The following is a 19,832-nucleotide window of genomic DNA, read 5'->3' as shown; positions in this document are numbered from 1 at the left end:
GCTGGGCCCTGGTGGCTCACGCCTGTAATCCTAACTACTCAGGAGGCTGAGATCTGAGGATCATGGTTCAAAGGTAGCCCAGGTAGAAAAGACCGTGAGACTCTGATTTCTAATAAAACCACTAGGAAACTGGAAGTGGCGCTGTGGCTCAAGAGGTAGAGTGCTCACCTTGAGCTGAAGAGCGCAGGGATAGCACCCAGGCCCAGAGTTCAAGCCCCATGACCTACAAAAAAGAAAAAAAAAGAATTGGAATTCTTTGCACCAGCAAATGCATAATCTTATACAGTATGCACAGCTGTTTATCCAATGAGCCATCTATCCTTTCATGTTTAGTCTGTCAGGTGTGCACACAGTGGATCTTGCTGCAGATAGAGGCCAATGAGTCTCCCTGTTCCGATTCTATCATCCCTGTACCTTGTTAGTGATGACCCTTGCTCAGATATGTATTATTATTATTATTATTTTTGTCAGTCGTGGGGCTTGAATTCTGGGCCTGAGCGCTGTCCCTCAGCTCTTCAGCTCAAGGCGAGCGCTCTACCACTTGAGCTACAGCGCCACTTCCGGTTTTCTGGTGGTTTATTGGAGATAGGAGTCTCACAGTCTTTCCTGCCCGGGCTGGCTTTGAACTGCGATCCTCAGATCTCAGCCTCCCGAGTAGCTAGGATTACAGGCGTGAGCCACCAGCGCCCGGCTTTCAGATTTGTATTATTAAGAGATCATTATCCCCTCAGCTCATTTGGTGACAGCTTTAAGTGTTCTTTAAATGTAGGACCAAATAATGCTATGAAGTGAAGTCCAATAGATTTCCAAGACAGCGACTGTCACTAGGCTTCTTGAGTCATCACTCTCTATAGGAGCCAGCTTCTCAGGAGTAACTCTGGGTATTGAGGCAAGGAGAGTCAGCCTTTGTGTAGAAAAAAAATGTGCTACAAGAAGGTAGTTGACTGCTTATTAGTTTACTTTTTCAGACAAATTATTTTTGTTGCTGTTAAAAATTAATTTTAATAATTGCTTTTGGCTCAAGCTTTTGAGGAATGAGGCTGAATTTTCATGCTCAATGAACTTTTATAGAAAAATCTCCTCCCTTTATGGAGTTATTATGAGGATGATACTTGTAAAGAACTTTAACTGCTTAGAGGAAGGTTCTGGATAAATAGCAGCCATACTTTTAGAGATTTGGAGGATTGATTGTACAATGGCATCCCAGTTCTGAAAGAGGCAGATCACACTCTGCTGTTGGTGCCTTGTTTTAGTGGCTATTTTCCTGTTTTTAATTCTAGAAGCTGGGGTGATTTTTAAATTAAGTTTATTTACTTATTGTTGGCTGTTGGGCTTGAACTTAGAGCTTAGATGCTGTCCCTGTGCTCCTTTGTTCTAGGCTAGTGGTCTAGTGGTCTACCACTTTGAGTCACAGCTTCACTTCTGGTTTTCTGGTGGTTAATTGGAGATAAGAGTCTCATGGACTTTCCTGCCAGAGCTGGCTTTGAACCTGGATCCTCAGATCTCAACCTTCTAATTAGCTAGGATTATAGGTGTGAACCACCAGCATCCCTCCTCCCCCCACAGCCACGCCATGCTCCCCCCCCCCCCCCGGCCTCATGACTTTTAAAAAATCTTTTTTTGTTGTTGTTGGCCTGGGTGCTGTCCCTTAGCTTTTCCACTCAAGGCTAGTATTCTACTATTTTGTGCCACACTCCACTTCTGGGTTTCTGGTGGCTAACTGGAGATGAGTTTCAGGGACTTTCCTCCTGGATTGGCTTTGAACCACTATGAGCATCTCAGCTTCCTGAGGTTTGAACTAATGGTGCCTGGATGTGAACCTTTTTTCCCAAAAATTATTCGATTAGTTCAAAGAAATCTCAATCTGCAAATAAATATTTTCACAGTTTTGTTCTCCATTGTCAATGAGCAGCCCTAAATGGAAATGAAATGTCATAGTCCTTTATTACAAAATATTTTTTCTATCCTTTCTTGAGTTGACTTTTGGAGGAAAAAAACACCTAATGATTTAAAAAAGTTGTTTTGTTTCAGAAAGAAATTTACTTCCTTGAAAGGACACCTTAACATAGCTTTTCATGAGTGGAGCTTATCCCTCACATTTGTGCCTCTGACAGCTTGCCTGTACAATATGTGAAAATGGGATTGTGTATTAAAAACTTCAGTATGTTACAGTCTGTACTACATTAAAATACATTATAGCCAGGTGCTGCTCACCATACCTGTAATCCTAGCTACTCAGGAGTCTGAGATAACTGTTAATATGATTTGTTTGGTTTTAGACTATTGTCTTGGAAGAACTTATACCTCTTCCAATTGTTTGTTTGCTCATAGCAATTAATGAACTTCACAATAACAAAGTCATGGGGTCCTAAGTAGAAACTGTTCCCATTCTGCCTCTAGCAGTAGCAAAAGCAGCAGCAACAACTCTTCAGACTCCTCTTCCTCCACCTCTTTATCTTCTTTCTCCTCTTCCTCCTCTTCCTCCTCTTCCTTCTCTTCTACCACCACTACCATCACCACCTCTGTTTCTGCCAGTACTAGAATCTAAACTCAGAGCCTTGGGCTCCTGCTTGATTTTTTTTTTTCCCTCAAGATTGGAGCTCTACCATTTGAGCCATATTGCCATTTCGGCATTTTGCTAGTTAATTGGAGACGAATCTCATGGACTTTGCTGCCCTGGCTGGCTTCTACCTCAATTCTCAAATCTCAGCCTCCTGAGTAGCTAAGATCACAAGAATGAGCTGCCAGTGCCAGACTACCTTGTGCTCCTGTCTGCAATCTGCCTTGCTCTGCTTGTGGTGTAATCACGGCTTCTCTTTGCCACATAACATGTGACAGAGCTAGATGCTGGTGGCTCACATGTACAGTCCTAGCTATTCAAGAGGCTGAAATCTGAGGATCAAGGTTTGAAGCCAGCCCAGGCAGGAAAGTCTATGAGGCTCTTACCATCTTCAGTTAACCACCAGAAAACCAGAAGTGGCACTGTAGCTCAAAAGTGGTAGAGTGGTAGCCTTGAGTGAAAAAGCTCAGGGACAACACCCAGCCCCTGAGTTCAAGCCCCATGATGGACTAAAAACAACAACAAGAACAACAACCTGTTTCAGAATGTCAGTGCATCTCTGTATTTAACCAAAACCCACATTTTCAACAAGGATTAAGAATTATTCAGGCATGCACAGGAGAAGGAGGAGGAGCTTGGGAATAAGGGAGAGGGAATTAAGAAGAGCAACAGCCAGGGCAGCTCTTTTCTTTGCTGTTGGAATTGTTCAAGAGACTGGACGTTGAGACCTGTCTGCCCCAGAGGCACTGTTAACTATGCCTTGGATTGTGTTTGCATTTAGATAAATAGCCTTTTTTTTTTTTTTTTTTTTTTTTGGGTCCGGTTGTGGGGCCTGAACTCTGGGCCTGGATGCTGTCCCTCAGCTCTTCAGCTCAAGGCTAGCGCTCTACCACTTGAGCCACAGTGCCACTTCCGGCTTTTTTTCCTGCTTATGTGGTGTTGAGGAATCGAACCCAGGGCCTTATGCATGCAAGGCAAGCGCTCTACCACTGAGCCACCTTCCCAGCCCCCCTTTTTTTTTTTTTGCTTAGTATCTTGTTTGCTGTTGCCCCTGGTTTTTGAAATATGTAAAGAATATTCTTCTTCCCCCTTTCCCTGCCCTTTCTTCACCCTACCATTTTGCTTTAGTACAAAGGACAGTTTTGGGCCCACAATGGACCTTTTGCTCCAGAGTGGAGGATTCCATGTGGGCATGTTTGCTGATCTCCAGATTGAGTCCTTCCTAGTGGCTTGTGGCTACATGTGCAGTAAAGTGGAAAAGGCCTAAATAAGGTACTACCACCTACCACCCTTTTCTGTCTTCTACTCCTCTTTTCTGACATTTCATTCATCACCCATTCTCTGCTCAGGGCCATGTGCTAAGTTCAGAGGGTCCTACTTCAAGACCTGCTCCTAGTGGAGTTCCCTCAGAGTCCACTTAGGAACTCTTCCTGTGGTCAGGCAGAAAGCAGGCACAAGTTGACAGTGGTTCTAATACTTAGGTGGAGTCTGACTGGAGGTGGGTGTCTCCAGGCACGCTGCTTTCCAGGTCAGAGGTGCTTCCCAAGCTTGAGGATCAGGTTGCTTCTGCTTGAGAGCCTGTAATGTATGGCAGTGAAGTTTTCATCTTATAAATAAAGGATGGCTGTTATATCCCCAGGGGAAACCAATGCAACTTTGAGACCCACTAAACACAAATAAACTTTACATCTGGGGGAAGGGGAGTGGGGGAGGGGGAGAAAATGAGGGAGGGGTAATGCTGCTTTAAAAGAAATGTACTCCCTACTTTATGTAACAGTTACCCCTCTGTATGTCACCTTTACAATTAAAATTTTCTTTAATTTAAAAAAAGCTACATTGATGATGTTTTTCTTCAAGATGAAAGGAGCTTAATTTTCTGGTTTCTGTTATCTTTTTATAATGTGCTTATTGTAGAAAGTTAGAACATTTCATAAAGTACAAGTGAATGCAAGCCATATTCCTGTGGAGATAATTTCACTTTCTAGAGATAATTGTTGTACATCTTGTATTTTGATAATCTTTATGCACATGCACATTCTCACAGAACTTAGATTTGAGATAAAGTATTGTTTTCTTCACAGTTATTTCATAGAGATCCAATTATCCCAGAGAGCAAGTGGGTTAAAAGTACTGTTTGAATATTCATTTAGGTTGATATACTACTTTGCTATTAAAAAAATCTATAATGAAGTAAAGCTTCTTACTGGCTCTCATTTTTATGTTGAACGTTATTTTTATGTTTATTTTTAATTTTTGAGGTACAGTCTATTATAATCAAGTCCGTCTGGATTTGAGCTTAGAATCTTCTTGACTTAGCCTTCTGTGCATTGGGATTAAGCACTGACATTACCATGCCTGGCTTGCTGCCTTTCTTTCTGTTCCCTCCCTCCCTCCCTCCCTCCCTCCCTCCCTCCCTCCCTTCTTTCCTTCTTTCCTTCCTTCCTTCCTTCCTTCCTTCCTTCCTTCCTTCCTTTCTTCCTTCCTTCCTTCCTTCCTTCCTTCCTTCCTTCTTCCTTGGTATGTGTGTGTGGGAGTGGGTACTGGGGCTTGAACTCAGGATGCTGTCTCTGAGCTTTTTTTTTTTTTTTTTGCTCAAGGATAATGCTCTACCATTTTAGCCACAGCTCCTTCTGGATTTTTTTGGTTTACTGGAGATAAGAGTCTCATGGACTTTCCTGCCTGGGCCAGCTTCTAATCAGGAATCTCAAATCTCAGCCTCCAGAGCAGCTAGGATTACAGGTGTAAGTCACTAGCACCCAATGGTGCTGTTTCCTAATGCATTTTAAATGGTTAACCCAAACTATTCAGATAGGACTTTTTTTCCAAATAGAGTTTATATAACAGGGAGAAGTTTATTGATTAATTTTACTAGTTTCTCTTTTGGACAATGTATTGTTTTCTATATTTTTATGTTACTCCTAAAACCCTGGCTATAAAGAGCTTTGGGGAGTAAAAGTTGCAAATACTATTTTGTAATTGACAGAGATTTGAAAAAATATGCGTTCTTACTTGAAATTATGTGAATTGTAGCATTTCTGCTAAGGAAGTGCTGCCTTCATTACCATCGCTGGTTTCTTCTAGAATCCTTTTCCAGTGTTTTTGTCTGAGAGTCTAACCAACTCTATGATTCTTGACCTGTTGTGCCACCTCTTTGAACTTTATCTCCTTGATCTCATTTGTTTCTCCCCTGGTGTCACCTGACATTTTTTCATCTGTTCATTGGTTCATTGCTTATCTTTCTTTTACACTTTCTTGAGTTCATCCATTGATAGGGATATCATGTATCTTCTTTAAAAGCTTTTTTAGTGTGTATTCTTTTACTGCTCCCAGTAATTTCATATTTAACATTTATTATGTGTTTGTCTTTGCCTGGACTTTTCACAGACTGACCACAGATAGAGTTTGCCTGTTAAGACCACTGCAGTAACAAAGAGGATGTAGGTACTGACTGGTAGCTTAGGGGATAAAAAGCTTAACACCAACTTAATTTTCATTGTAAACAATTTAGAATTTTAAGAGATGACTTTAAAGTCGCTTAGGAGCATTTCTTTTCAAGTCTTATCCCAATGGGCAAAGCCTGAGATATTTTCTTGTTGAAATGTGATTGACTAGACTGGAGTCATAATTGGTGGGAAGGGACACTTTGTCTAGTGAGTAGGTCAGTCTAGGGCAGAATGGGAGTGCAAGATGAGAACCAACTAAGTAGGGGGAATTAAGACATTTTGGGGGTGATTGTCAGATTCATTTCTAATTAGGTCACAACTTACTTTAGACTGTCTTTTATGTGTCAGAATTGCAAACTGTAAACCTATGGGAGAACTTTGGGTGTGATTGGTAAATGAGTGAGGATGTTGATGGCCTGCAGTGGGGCTGTTGTCTTGTTACACCCTGTACTTGGCTACATGGGAATCAGAATGCTGGGAATTCTAAGGGAGGATGTTGAGTAGAGTTCTTGCTTAGCTGTCCAGCCAAATGCCAGGGTTACTGGCTAGAGTTGGCTGCAGTGTGATAATTCATGCCCCACCCTCACTTACCAGCAAACAGTGTCTGTGTTTGCTCATGGTGAGTTGTATGAAAATGTCCCTTTCAGGACACTAAGTTACCATATAATGAGCTGTTCCATTAGTTCTGTTTAATAACTCACCATCCTAGTACAGTTAAATGGTATTTAATTACTGACTTTTTGAGCCACTGGGGAGTCATTTAGTAATTACTGGATCATTGTCATTTAATAAATTTCTGTCTTGTACATGAAATAACCCTTTGTAATAATTCACTGCCGAGTCCCCTGGTGGCATAAATAAGTTAATGCTGCTTCTAGAGATGCTCATGTGGAACCACACACTTACTGAGAGAGAAAGTAAAGGTACAATAAACTATTTCAGTGTAGGGGCTTCAGATTTTTTTACTTTGTGGACTAGTTAACAAATGTTTAGGGACAGACAGACTTGGGGTTATGAACTTTTGGATTCTTGTCAAGTTTTGTTTTCCTCAAGAAACCAGACTTGGGAGTGCATTCCTTGCCTGGGGCATGGTGGGCACTTGGCGAGTATCAGTTGAATTGACTGGAGTTGTATATTTCAGGACAGAATTTTTGCCGATGACATCTGTTTAATTTTATTTAAGTAATTGTCTTTATCTGTTTATTTCATCAGACTCTATACTGGAGATGCTGATTTTATAAAATGTGTTATAGAGTATGTCTGATTGAAGAAATTTCACTTTATATGGGATTGTGAGGGTTAAGTAGCATATTTGAAAGCTTTGGAAGCACCCCATTGTAAGATGATCATTTTTATCTGTTGAAAATCTGACAGAGAGATGGCTTATTTGGGGGTTACATTAACTTTTGAGGAGTTTTGAGATGTAGAGATAATCCAAAGATTTAACCTGCAAATTATTGGGCTTTCATTTATATGACGGATCAAAGAAAAAGTGAATCAGGAAGAATGACTTAATTCTAAAATAGATACATTAAAGCTGCAATATAAAGGCACTGAATTTTCTATGTTTTTCCTGATTTTAGAGGCCAGGTGTGTCATAAGGTAACCTGCCAACATTCAACCCAGTTAAGGTGGCACATTGTCATGGGATAATGACCTGAATAGCTGATAACCTGTGACCTGTGAGACAGACCCCAGGGTGACTGCTGCCCTGTTACACAGTCTCTCTTTCTAACATCTAGTAAATCAGCTTTAAGGCTTCAGATCTTAATCCCTACTATCTTTCAAAATTGTTTCAAATGCCTGGAGGTCCTATAGAATGTTTGCTTTTAGGCACTCAAAGAGAGTATAGCAATTACTTATAACATTGTTTCTTTTTTATATATATTTTAAATTTTATTGTCAAGATGATGTACAGAGGGATTACAGTTACATAAGTAAGGTAGTGAGTACACATCTTGTCAAACTTGTTACCCCCTCCCTCATTTTTCTCCTCTTTCCCTCTCCTCACCCCAACATTGTTTCTTTGAGCATCTCTTACTAATAATGTTAGAAATATAACTTACATTCCAAGTCAGGTTCTGCAAGTAGCTTTAGAAGCTCCCCCCCATCTGCACTGGGGCTGGACAGCCTTTAATGATTAAAACTAATGGAAATCTCTTCTTACATATTCTGGTAAGACAAATTTAAAAGATACATTTTCAGTCATATTATTTCACACAGGTTAATTCAGCAAATTACCAAACTGCAAGATATAAACACATTGCTCAGACATAAAGCTAAGTATATTCTGTTAGAAAATTCACCTCATCCTTAATCCTAGTGGCTTAGTGCTATGGTTTAAATAGAAGGGATTTCATGAGTCCATATATGTGGGGAATAGAATAAACAAAAAAAGAACTAAAGAAATGTATCCTAAGCCACTTTGATATATACCTGTGAGCCTTGTTTCTCCTCCTGGGGATACAGGTGATTTTATTTTAAAGCCAGCCTTCGTGAAGCTAAGAGATATCTTGCTAACAGAAACTGAGAAGCTAATTTTAGTTTTTGGAGTATGCAGGTGATATTATCATGAGTATACATTTCTTTGATCACAACTCCTTTGAGTTTTCGTTTAGTTAGTGTTTCTCCAGGAGATTTACAACCATAACAAACTTTACAGCTGTAACTGTGGACTGTGGCAGAAACTGAATTCTCACTTCTGTTTCTCTTACTGGTTTTGATCCTGTATCTCTGTGGGATTGTTCCCTGGTTTTAAATGGTGGGTACATGCCACTGCATCTGAGATATTCAGAATCATTGTAATTTTATATTCTACATCTCTGCATTAACCACAGTCTGCCTATTTTGAATACCTCATGTAGTATTTCATCATTGTATGGGCCACAGTGTGCTGAGCTAACCCCATATTAGGGCATCAGAACTTTTTCCAGTTTGAGGCTGGCATAAATAATGCTGCTGCAAACAAACATCTAGAAACCAGTTGCTTTCTCCTTCTATTGGGATCCCTTCTTGGGGGTGTATTGTTCCAAAGAGCCATGACTTTCTCATGAGAAAGCTGAAAGGCTGGAGCAAGCATCCCCCTAAGTTGTCTGATTTCTCTTTCTTTGACAATTCAGCAAATGGCCTGGTGATGATCAGCTGAGACATGGACTGTACCCTTTGGACAGCCCAGCCACAAGGAGTACTTACTTATAAGGAGGTAGAAGGTCTTTTCCCCTTCTGTGCTATGGAGTTCATTGGTGGTATGTTTGCTGTTTAGGCATGATAGATATTCTTACCTAATGTTAAGTCCTTATTAGTTTAGTCTTATATAATATACATCTTCTTTTCAGGGAGTCTACCTACCTCACAGGGGCCCTTCCCTTTTAGTATTAACTGTATACAAACTAATTCATGTTGTTTGTGAGGCCTTGCCCTGGGGCAGCAATTTTGTGAACAATCCATGACTATGGGTGCTGTTGCTCCTGGGACCCACCTACATAACTGTGGCCTTGTGATGAGGGTTGAATCCTCTCAGGTGGGTAAATCTTAAGGCAAATCAGATGTTTGTTCTGTTACCTTACCCTCACAGAGAAGCCAGAGGCCCAGGTATTTGTCATCCTCCTTGACACCTCATTTTTCCTTTCATCACCACACCAAATGGTAGGAATTGTTCCACTTAATTGTATTGTCACAGATTTTCCTCTGGGGCTTCCCTCTCTGTAGTTACTTGATCTTTCAGGCTCCAGTACATTTCCCACTGCAGGGTCACTCTGGCATGGGGTCAGGGTATAGAGGTAAAATGTGCTGGTCAAGTAAGGGGCAGATTTAAATGTGATTTTCTTTTACTTTCTAGTATTTTTTGAGCCTGTTAACCTTTTGTTATTTTTGTTTTGTTTTGTTTTTTGTTAGTGGTTAATTTGAGTTCACACACAAGCCAAAATAAAACATTGGCCTGGTCATCTGCTATTTATGTTCCATTGTGGAAAGTATTTTCTCAGCCAGGACGTGTACTTTTGTTACTAACTTCCTTCATAGGATTTTGTTAGCAATGTTTCTCTGAGGGGTGAGCATATGTCTGCTTGCATTCACTAGTCATCTTTCTAAAAGACTTGAGGTTTGAAATGCAGAAAGTAGAGAAATTATTTTCTTATTTTTGTTTGTATTTTTTATTTATATATATATATTTTTATTTTTGTCGGTCCTGGGGCCTGAACTCTGGGCCTGGACGCTGTCCCTCAGCTTTTCAGCTCAAGGCTAGCACTCTACCACTTGAGCCACAGGTGGCACTTCTGGCCTTTTCTGCTTATGTGGTGCTGAGGGATCGAACCCAGGGCCTTATGCATGCAAGCCAAGCATTCTACCACTGAGCCACCTTCCCAGGCCTTTGTTTTTATTTATTTATTTTTTTGGGTCCGGTCGTGGGGCCTGAACTCTGGGCCTGGGCGCTGTCCCTCAGCTCTTCAACTCAAGGCTAGCACTCTACCACTTGAGCCACAGTGCCACTTCCGGCTTTTTTCTTTTTGCTTATGTGGTACTGAGGAATCGAACCCAGGGCCTCAGGCATGCAAGGCAAGCACTCTACCACTGAGCCACCTTCCCAGCCCTTTGTTTTTATTTTTTGTGCTGGCCTTGAACTCTAGGCTTGGGTACTGTCTCTGAACTTTTCTGCTCAAGACTAGTGCCTTACCAATTGAACACAGCTCCATTTTTGTTTTTATTTTTTTATTTTTTGGTAGTTACTTGGAGATAAGAGTCTCACAGATTTTCCTGCCTAGGCTGGCTGTGAACTTTAGTTCACAGATCTCTCCTCCTGAGTAGCTAGGATTAGAGGTATGAGCCACATATACCAGGCAAGAAATTATTTTTGACCTGATTGCATTCCTGTCATTATACTCCTTTCATTTGTTACCAACCCCACACTTCCTGCTCATGATTCACCTTTACTCTGAAACTCTGCTGTGGCCATGTATTGAAACCATGACATGTCACAGAGTTTTTGTAAGGACTGATACCTACTTTCTCTGTCAAGCCTATGTTTGTAATTTTGGGGGTTGAAAGACTGAAGCAAAAATCTCACCTTGAAAGATTAAAAAAACTGATTAGGAAGTGAGCATTTAATGGTTCATTCCTGTAATCCTAGCTACTCAGATGTTTGAAAACTAGGGTTGACTGGACTGGATTATCTAGCAAGTCTACTACTGAAATTATGGAGCAGTCAGTTCTTACCTGTGAGTTCTATATCCAAGGATTCAATAGACTATAGATAATTTTTTTTTTGTAATTGCATAAGAGTTGGGCACAGGTGGCTCATGCCTAATCCTACCTACTAAGGAGGAGGCTGAGATCTGAGGGTCATGGTTTGAAGCCAGCCAGTCTGTGAGACTCTTATCTCCAATTAACCCCCTTAAAAAAATGAGAAGTGAAAGTTATGGCTCAAAGTGGATGAGTGCTCTTTGAACTTTACTAAAGCTCAAGGCCAGCACCCACGCCCTGATTTCAAGCCCCAGAACTGAAAAAAATTGCATATGTACTGAACAACTATAGACTTTTCTTGTCATTCCCTAAACAATATAATATAACCACTAGTTTCAAATGTAAATTTTCATTAGATATTTTAAGTAATGTAGAGATAACTTAAAGTGTATGGCCAGGTGTGTGCAGGTTACAGGCAAGTACTATGTCATTTTATGTAAGGAACTCCATTTGTTGTGAGTTTTAGTGTCCATCTTGTGTACTGTAGCCAATCCCTGTGGATATCAAAGGATGAGTAATATGCCAGTTTTGTGGAATAAACAGGTTCTCATGTTTGAAGGCTCCACACCACAAATGTAATAAAGTTGATTATGGAAACAGGATTACACATCTATGCATTTTAACTCGAGCGATATTTGGAATATAACATGGAAAAATAGTTCATAAAGTGAGGAACTAATCAGTGTATAGACATATACAAGAATCCATGGCTCTCATTTAAGAGTATTTTGAAGAGCACTATCCTAGAGCTTCTCTACTGCTCTTTCCTTTTTCCTTTTCTTTTCCTTCTTCCTCTCTTATCCTTTCCTTTTCCCTTCTTTCTTCTTTCTTATTCCTTCCCCTTTCCTTTTTACCTGTAAGTTGTGCTTTCTGCCAGAAGCAGTGTCGATTTGTCTTGACAGTGAATTCAGATGTCATGCTGCAAAACAAATTTTATTAAGTCCCTTTGACCAAAAAGCTTCCAAATCCTCTGGTTTAGGTGCTCTAAGCATCAAAATAGATACTTTTTTCACAAGAAGCTCCTATCTTGCTCAATAAGCAGTTTATATAAACAACCTAGTAAATATTTCAGTTCTAACAACTAGTTGCCATTGGAAAAAGTAATACACATAAAATTATATTACATAAGTTTAACAATTCATGTAAATTTCTCTGTGCAGAGCTTTAGAACTTCTTTCTTGAAATCGCCACTATCTTGAAATAAACCATAGTGGGCTATGTTTACCTGAGCCTGTACAACTTTCTAGATATTTGATTTTCAAATGTCACTTGGCTTTTTATCACTAGCAGTTGAAAAGAATTGTGTTTCACAAAGAGATGTTATCAAAAGGGATGTTGTTCAGTCTTTCTGTAAATCAAATGGAACTAGTAGTCTGTCCAGTGTCTAATGCTTCACAGTGTTTTTCTGGAAAAATTAGAGTCTCTCTCTCCTAGCTTCTGTGAGTTTGCTGTGGCTCTCCAGGATGCCTTGGCATGAGAAACCTGGTCATAACTTGTGTTTGTTCTCTGTAACTTAAGTCACAGGGCTGCCTTAAGAGGGCTGAGTAGTTAGCTACATTATTCAAAAGTTGTTTTCCATTATTGTTTAGACTGTGGTTGCCAGGTTTTGTTGAATAACAAATATTTCTAGCTCCTGTATCCTTGAAGATGATTCATTATGCCTGGGGTGAGGGTATGGACCCTTTTAGATGTTAACAACTTGCCTGGCAATACTAATGTACACAAAGCTCAAGAGCCACTGGATTCCATCACAGAGCCTTTAAGTTCAGGGACCATGCCACTCTTCAACTTTTAACTCCCTTCCCAGTTTTCTGTTATACTGTAATACACACTTGATTAAAACTCATTAAGCGCCATTTAACTTACTGTCCCGTATTTCACCTCTCTCTCTTCTCCCGTGTTTATTTTGTTACCTACCGTACAAGGAAGGAAAATAAGGTGTGAGGTTTCTGTCTAACCAGGTCCTCCCTTCTCAGGCCTCTTGCTTTCAGCCTTCCCTGACCTACCACCCCACTCTCACACAAAGCCTGCACCAAGCGGAATCATTCTGCTTGCTTGATGACGCACTCGGGTACATTTCTCTCCATGTTTTCTTGCTTCTGTTACACACACACATGCGCACACACACTCACATGCACAAATGTTAAGTTTTCCAAATTTAAAAAACAAAACACCACCTCTGGAATTGGGAGTAAATGAGAGAGAATGGAAGGCTTAGATGATAATACAGTATCTCCATCTTAGAGTTCCTGTGGGAAAACACAGGGAAAAGATGTGAGGTACCGAGGTCCCCCAGGTGGTACACGGCCACACTGGGATTAGAATCTCTTCTCCTGTCTTCCTGTTCTTAGACTGTTGCTATTCCACCTCAGGCCTACCTGACATTGGTCGATGGAGTTGGTCAAGGATCATCTGTGAGTTTCCCCAAGTCCACAAGTGACTGTGATATGGGAATAATGGCTGAGGTCTTTGCTCACAAAAATTACCATTTTTCTGTTAATATTACTTTGAGGCTCATTTAGCCTCAGAAAAGAAATTCTCAAATGTTTAAATTTTACTTTCATATAAATTCACTGTATAACCTTGGAACCATGTGTAATGACTAGTGTAACATTAGCCACCCAGTTTTTTTTGGTTGAATGAGAAGGCAAACACTTGGAAGCAGAAGAAACTATCAACATTATCATATAAGGAAGAATTAGTGTGGTCTGTGCTTTGTTTATAAATGATGCTCTTCTAACATGAAAATGTGTTCTACTGGGCTTTGGCTAGCATTCACTTGCTCAGATTCTCCCTCTTCTTCCTGAGTTCTAGGCCTACGGGGAAAGCCTGACCTTTGCCCAATTTCAGAAAGGCATGTAGCTCCTTTCCATGTAAGCAGAGTTGGAAGGATGGGAGTTGTGAGGATGAGATTCATGACTTAGGAAGGTCAATAATTTTTACCATGTTCTCTTGATCAGATGTCAGGTGTATTTTTAATGACAGGTATATTTTAGGAAAGTTAATAAGAAAGATTCATGTTGAAGGGAAATTAACTGGACACTGTAAAACTTATGAAGACTATTCTTGGAACTTTGTGATTATTCATGACTGCATTTTTCCCCCATCTGTTCACCAGAGAGGTCCCTCCCTCTCTGAGAGGTCTCCTTCCCAGCAGCTTTTCAACTTCCTGAGTCGGTGCAGAGTTAAGTAATCTTGAACAGCTTTGTGATTATTATAAGTCCAGCCTTTTGGAAAGAGAACACTTTCTCTTTCCATCTTTCTTGAGAAACAGTCTTGAAGCTGCAATCTTTTCAATTTTACATAATATTTGTCTAGCTTTTATTGTAGACATAACGGTATTGGGAAAGAGAAATGTGTTATTGGTTTTTCATAGGAAGGTTGCTCAATAATTTATTATAACTTGTGTAATCTATTCATTTCAGTTAGAGTAAAGACAAAAGAATGTTCCTACTTTCATTCCTTTTTAGACATGTAGCCCAGGCAGGTCTCAAACTTGAGATCCTTCTGACTCGGCCTTTGAAGTGATGGGAGTACAGATTGTGCGACCATGCTTGGCCTTTGCCTTCTGTGTCTAATCAAGAGCAAATTTATCTTTATGCCATTATATAAAAGTAATAATAATGCCATTTTGTTCACTTGAATCCTGCCTCTTACACTCTGCTTTACCAGAAATGCTTCTGAAGAAAAATTTACTACGTTTACATTTCTTTCTTGGCTTTCATTGTCAAGAATCCCCTCCAAAGAGAGGGAATTCCAGAAAGAAGGTATATCATAGATTTTCCTGGTGCCATCCTGAGCAACCAAGAATGTTTGTCTGGCTTCCTGCATGGTGACAGTGTTCACTGTGATGAAGAGGGCTTGGCATTAATCTGTCCACTCATTGTACTAGGGTTGACGTTAAGCACTGACGTGGCATAAACTGCATTTGACCTGGTGCTTCGGATTCAAGCCAGTAGGTGACTCATTATTTCAGATGTTTGGTTTGTGCTGTTATAGTTGAAGCATTCTGTAAGGAAAATGGAGAAGCTTGTTGTAAAAATATAACCTGTCTCCAGGAAGGAGAATCCCTACATCCTGACAGAAGGCTGGTGTAACTTGTCTAGCTTTTTTTTTTTTTTTAAATCTTAGATCCGATTGGAAGCAGTCCTGGAAAATGTCCATCACAGCATGTTTAGATGGCATTTCTGATTACATTTTTTTCAATGAGAGTTCAAAACATACTGAGTGAGAGGTTCTTCAGGCCCTGAGTGACTAGGCCACCAGGAGGATAAGGCAGTAGGGGTCATCCACTGGGCCCCACCCAATCTGAGCCAGAGGAAAGAGCACAGGGTAGCACTTACCCAGAAGACCAACCTCATAAGCTGGTTTCTCTCTGCAGTGAGATGACATGCAATTTATACTTTTCCTTCAGAGGCTGTCAGGTCTAAATGTGATTTAGTAATTACAGAATGTTTGGTTTTCTGGAATCAAAGACTATTGTAAAATGTCAAAGTTTCTTTTATTATCTTTAACTTTTGTACTTCATGTTTCTCAGTAAAACATTCTGCTAACATGTAAATATGTCCATTTTCTCTTTCTTATATCTTGGTTCTTAAGTATCCCTGGGGAACACTTGGGGAAAAACTGGAATCCTTACCTAAACAAGATTGTCAAAGAAGTTTGAGTTTTATAGGGCCCTGGTATGAACTAACTAGCTTTGAAGTTTAAACCTATCACCATAATTACTTTATTATAGGATTTTGATTAATTTGTTGGACAGTGATTATGTCAGATACTTAATTTGAGAGCTTTTGCCTGGGTAAATAATATTGTCTGCCTATTGTGTATGTGCCAGAAGCTTTATTTAGTTCTTATAGATACATTAGGCAGCACATTTAACTGGTAAGTGAGTAGCCAGTATTTAGAGAGGGTAATTAATATGCATAGGGCCACATTAGCTCATAAGTGGCTGACTTATCTAAATAGTCCTGACTTGAAGGATGTCTCTGTAAGTCTATGCTGTCTCTCCCCCAGGTTTAGAGTTAATCTGTTTTTTAGTGCTGAAGGTCTTCATACCTTTCTACACATCTGGCTTTGTTATAAAGTAGCCATTCTCAGAAGAAGTACTGAATCATGATTAAGAGAGTGGGACAAGTGACTCGCTTACACACTGGCTTGCTCTGCAACCTGGGGCAACTTTTGAACTTTTTGATGTCTGGCTTCCACCAGGGGATAAAATTGTTCCTGTGTTTGTTAGGTGAGTTCCTGTCTTATCTATAAGGTGTTAGAAGAATTATTCATCATTAACTCTATGCAAGCATAAAGTTGCCTGTGGAAAGGCTTTAGAGCCTGGCACAGTCATGACCAGTTTTTGAGGGTGCACTCTTAGTACCATCCTGGGTTAACCCTCCTGGGCTGTGCATAGAGCTCTTGTTTTCCTCCACATACCTTTGTTTTTCCAGTCTCTACCACATATACCACAAATATAACCCATACTTATCCAGTCACTAATTTAGTGTCCTAGCCTGTTGCCCATGTGTTTCAACTAGTGTGGCCACAGTGGTGTATTATAAATGTGACTTTCTGGATCCAGAGACCAGGTCTGTGAAGACTTTGTAGACTTTTTTTTTTTTTTTTTTTACCAGTCCTAGGGCTGGAACTCAGGGCTTGAACACTGTCCCTGAGCTTCATTTGCTCAAGGTTAGCACTCTACCATGTGGGCCACTGGGCTACTTCCAGTTTTATCTGTTTATATGGTACTGAGGAATCGAACCCAGGGCTTCATGCGTGCTTCCACTAGGCCACCTTCCCAGCCCCCTTGGGAAGAAGAGCTTGGTACTGGCACATTGAACAGGCCTGAGGACCAATGGAATAGAATTGAAGACCCAGAAATGATCCCATAGACCTATAGCCAAGTTGAGGAGGGAGCCAAAATTACAGATGGAAGAAAGGCTCTTCAACAAATGGTGCTGGCATAATTGGATATACATGTGTACAAAACTAAAGTTAGATCCTTATGTATCACCCTGAACCAGAACCAATTCCAAATGGATCAAAGACCTAGAGGTTAGAGAAGATACTTGAAAATATTACAGGAAGGGATAGGGGATATACTAGGGCTCCTTGGCACAGGTTGAAACTTCCTAAATAAAGATCCACAAACACAACAAATCTAAGAAAGTCTGGATAAATGGGATTGTATTAAACTGCAGAGTTTCTGCATGGCAAAGGACATAGCTAGCAAGATAAATAGAAAGCCCACAGATTGGGTGAAGATTTTTACTAGCCATACAACAAACAAAAGCCTCATGTCAAAAATATAATTAGAGCTCAAAAACTTAAATCCCCCAAGAACAAATTCTCAAAGAAATAACTATCACGTTAATAAGTGGACTAAAGAATTAAAAGAGACTTCTGGAGAGGAAATAAGAATAACCAATAGACACATGAAGAACTGTTCAAGATCTCCAGCCATAAAAGAAATGAAAATCAAAACCACGTTGAGATTCCACCTTACCCTAGTTAGAATGGCCATTACCAAAAAAACAAACAATAGTAGATGCTGGCAGGGATGTGGCCAAAAGGGAATGCTGCTACACTGTTGGTGGGAATGTAAACTTGTTCAACCACTCTGGAAAGCAGTATGGAGGTTCCTCAGAAGACTAAACATAGAGCTTCCCTATGACCCAGAAATCCCACTTCTGAGCATTTACCTAAATTATCACAAACAAGGCCACACTAAAGCTATCAGCACAATTATGTTCATTGTAGCATTATTTAACCATAGCTAAAATATGGAACAAACCCAGATGCCCCTCAGTAAATGAATGGATCAAGAAGATGTATATACACACAATGGAATTCTATGCTTCCATTAGAAAGGATGACATCGCCCCGTTCATAAGGATATGGAAAGACTGAAAAATCATATTAAATGAAGTAAGCCAGACCCAAAGAAATATAGGCTCTGTAGTTGTAATAATTAGTATATGTGTAGGATAGTCCTAGCAGAGGATCACAATCACTCAATAGCTATGTACATATGACTATATAAAATGATGCTAATCAAAATGACCTCCCAAATATGGAAACAAGGTTTTTTTTTGTTTCTTTGTTTTTGTTTTTTAATGTACTTATGAAGTTATTTCTTTTTCATTTCCCCCCTTTTGATTATCCCCGGTTGTCACTGTTTTTTATTTTGGTTCCCTGTGTCTTGTATATACGCTTATCTGATTTGGGGAAGAGAAGGGGAATAACAAAATGGTGAAACAGAGGACAAAAGGTGAACTAGTACAACAGCAATACTCACAAGACAATATGTTGGAAATTAATTTTACAACTTGGGGGAGGGGAGTTAGGGGGGAGAGAAAGAGGGGAAAAACAAGGGGGGTAACAATGATTGACAAGAAATGTACTCATTACCTTACTTATGTAACTGTAACCACTCTGGCATCACCCTTACAAAAATAAAATTTTTAAAAACTATGAAAATAAAGTTCTTTGGGATGCATGTAGGAGAAGGTGCCTGAAGGAGGTAGTTGGTACTTTTAAGGCCCTAGACAGTGTTCTAATAAATGCAAGAAGAAAAGAGGCCCCCCAAAATGTCCTTCGTTCGTTTGTTCCTTCCTTCCTTCCTTCCTTCTTTCCCTTCATTCCTTCTTTCCCTCCCTCCCTCCCACCCTCCCTTCATTTCTTTCTTTCTTTTTGGTCAGTGATGGGGCTTGACCCTCAGAGCCTACATACTGTCCCTGAGCTTTTTCGCTCAAGGCTAGCACACTACCACTTTGAGCCACAGTACCACTTCTGGTTTTCTCATAGTTAATTGGAGATAAGAGTCTCACAGACTTTCCTGCCTGGACTGGCTTCAAATTACAATACTCAGATCTCAGCCTCCTGAGTACTAGGATTATAGATGTGAGCCACCGGTGCCCAGCTGTAGGACTTTGGTTCTTATCTGCCACATTTCCCCTTCCTTAACTCTACAGCCATGAAGGTCTTACTCCTTCCAGCTTACATCCAGCTTCAGAGCACCCGGTCTGTCCTTCCTTCTGACATCACACTGCTAGAATAGGTTTGGCTGAGAGGGGCCATAGGCCTCTCCTTCAGAGCTCCTGTGAGTGTCAGAGCCTGGCAGCTCCCCAAGCCTACTGTGAAATGACAGCCCCAATCAACCACATGCAGTAACTTTGTGCAGATTGCCAAGGCCAGATATGGAAACTGCCTTTGGGCTTTCGTTTTCAACATAGAGTATATCATCTTAACATTTAAAAGGTACATTGGGTCTGAGGACTTCCACACTGTTTTGTAACCATCACCAGTGGTCTATCTCTAGAACTCCTCTGATCTTGAAAAATTGAAAGTCAGTACCCATGAAATAGTAATTTGCGATTCAACATTACCTCATTCCCAGTGTGTCTTCTAGAGGTAGAAATCTCTCTGCAGCACTGACTGTTTATTTTTTCAGGGCTCCTCCCACTCCTTTGAGGGAGGTAGGTTCTCTGCTTCCTGAGCTGTTGAGACAGAAGGCCCTGCAGTCCCTGAGTACTTCTAGACATTTCCCGAATTTCTCGGCTGGGATTCTGTTGCCGCACATCTAACTTCCCATTGAC

At 40.3% G+C, this 19,832-nt stretch overlaps 1 protein-coding gene across 5 annotated transcripts in view; it reads left to right on the top strand.

Moving 5' to 3' along the window:
• The window catches only part of LOC138837132 (LHFPL tetraspan subfamily member 2 protein), a 146,804-nt gene that overhangs the window by 26,011 nt on the left and 100,961 nt on the right, over positions 1 to 19,832 (top strand). Inside the window, exon 1 of one of the 5 annotated variants that reach the window (XM_070035920.1) lies at positions 5,261 to 5,301. The exons of the other annotated variants lie outside the window; for them this stretch is intronic. The gene's annotated coding sequence lies outside the window, so the exon portion shown is untranslated. Of the gene's footprint in view, positions 1 to 5,260; positions 5,302 to 19,832 lie in introns of those variants that run through there. 5 annotated transcript variants of the gene reach the window in all.

The sequence above is a fragment of the Dipodomys merriami genome, unplaced genomic scaffold, assembly GCF_024711535.1.
Source record: "Dipodomys merriami isolate MVZ:Mamm:240054 unplaced genomic scaffold, mDipMer1.0.p SCAF_263, whole genome shotgun sequence".
Classification (NCBI taxonomy): Eukaryota; Metazoa; Chordata; class Mammalia; order Rodentia; family Heteromyidae; genus Dipodomys; species Dipodomys merriami.
This window is presented reverse-complemented; position numbering and strand designations above follow the sequence as displayed.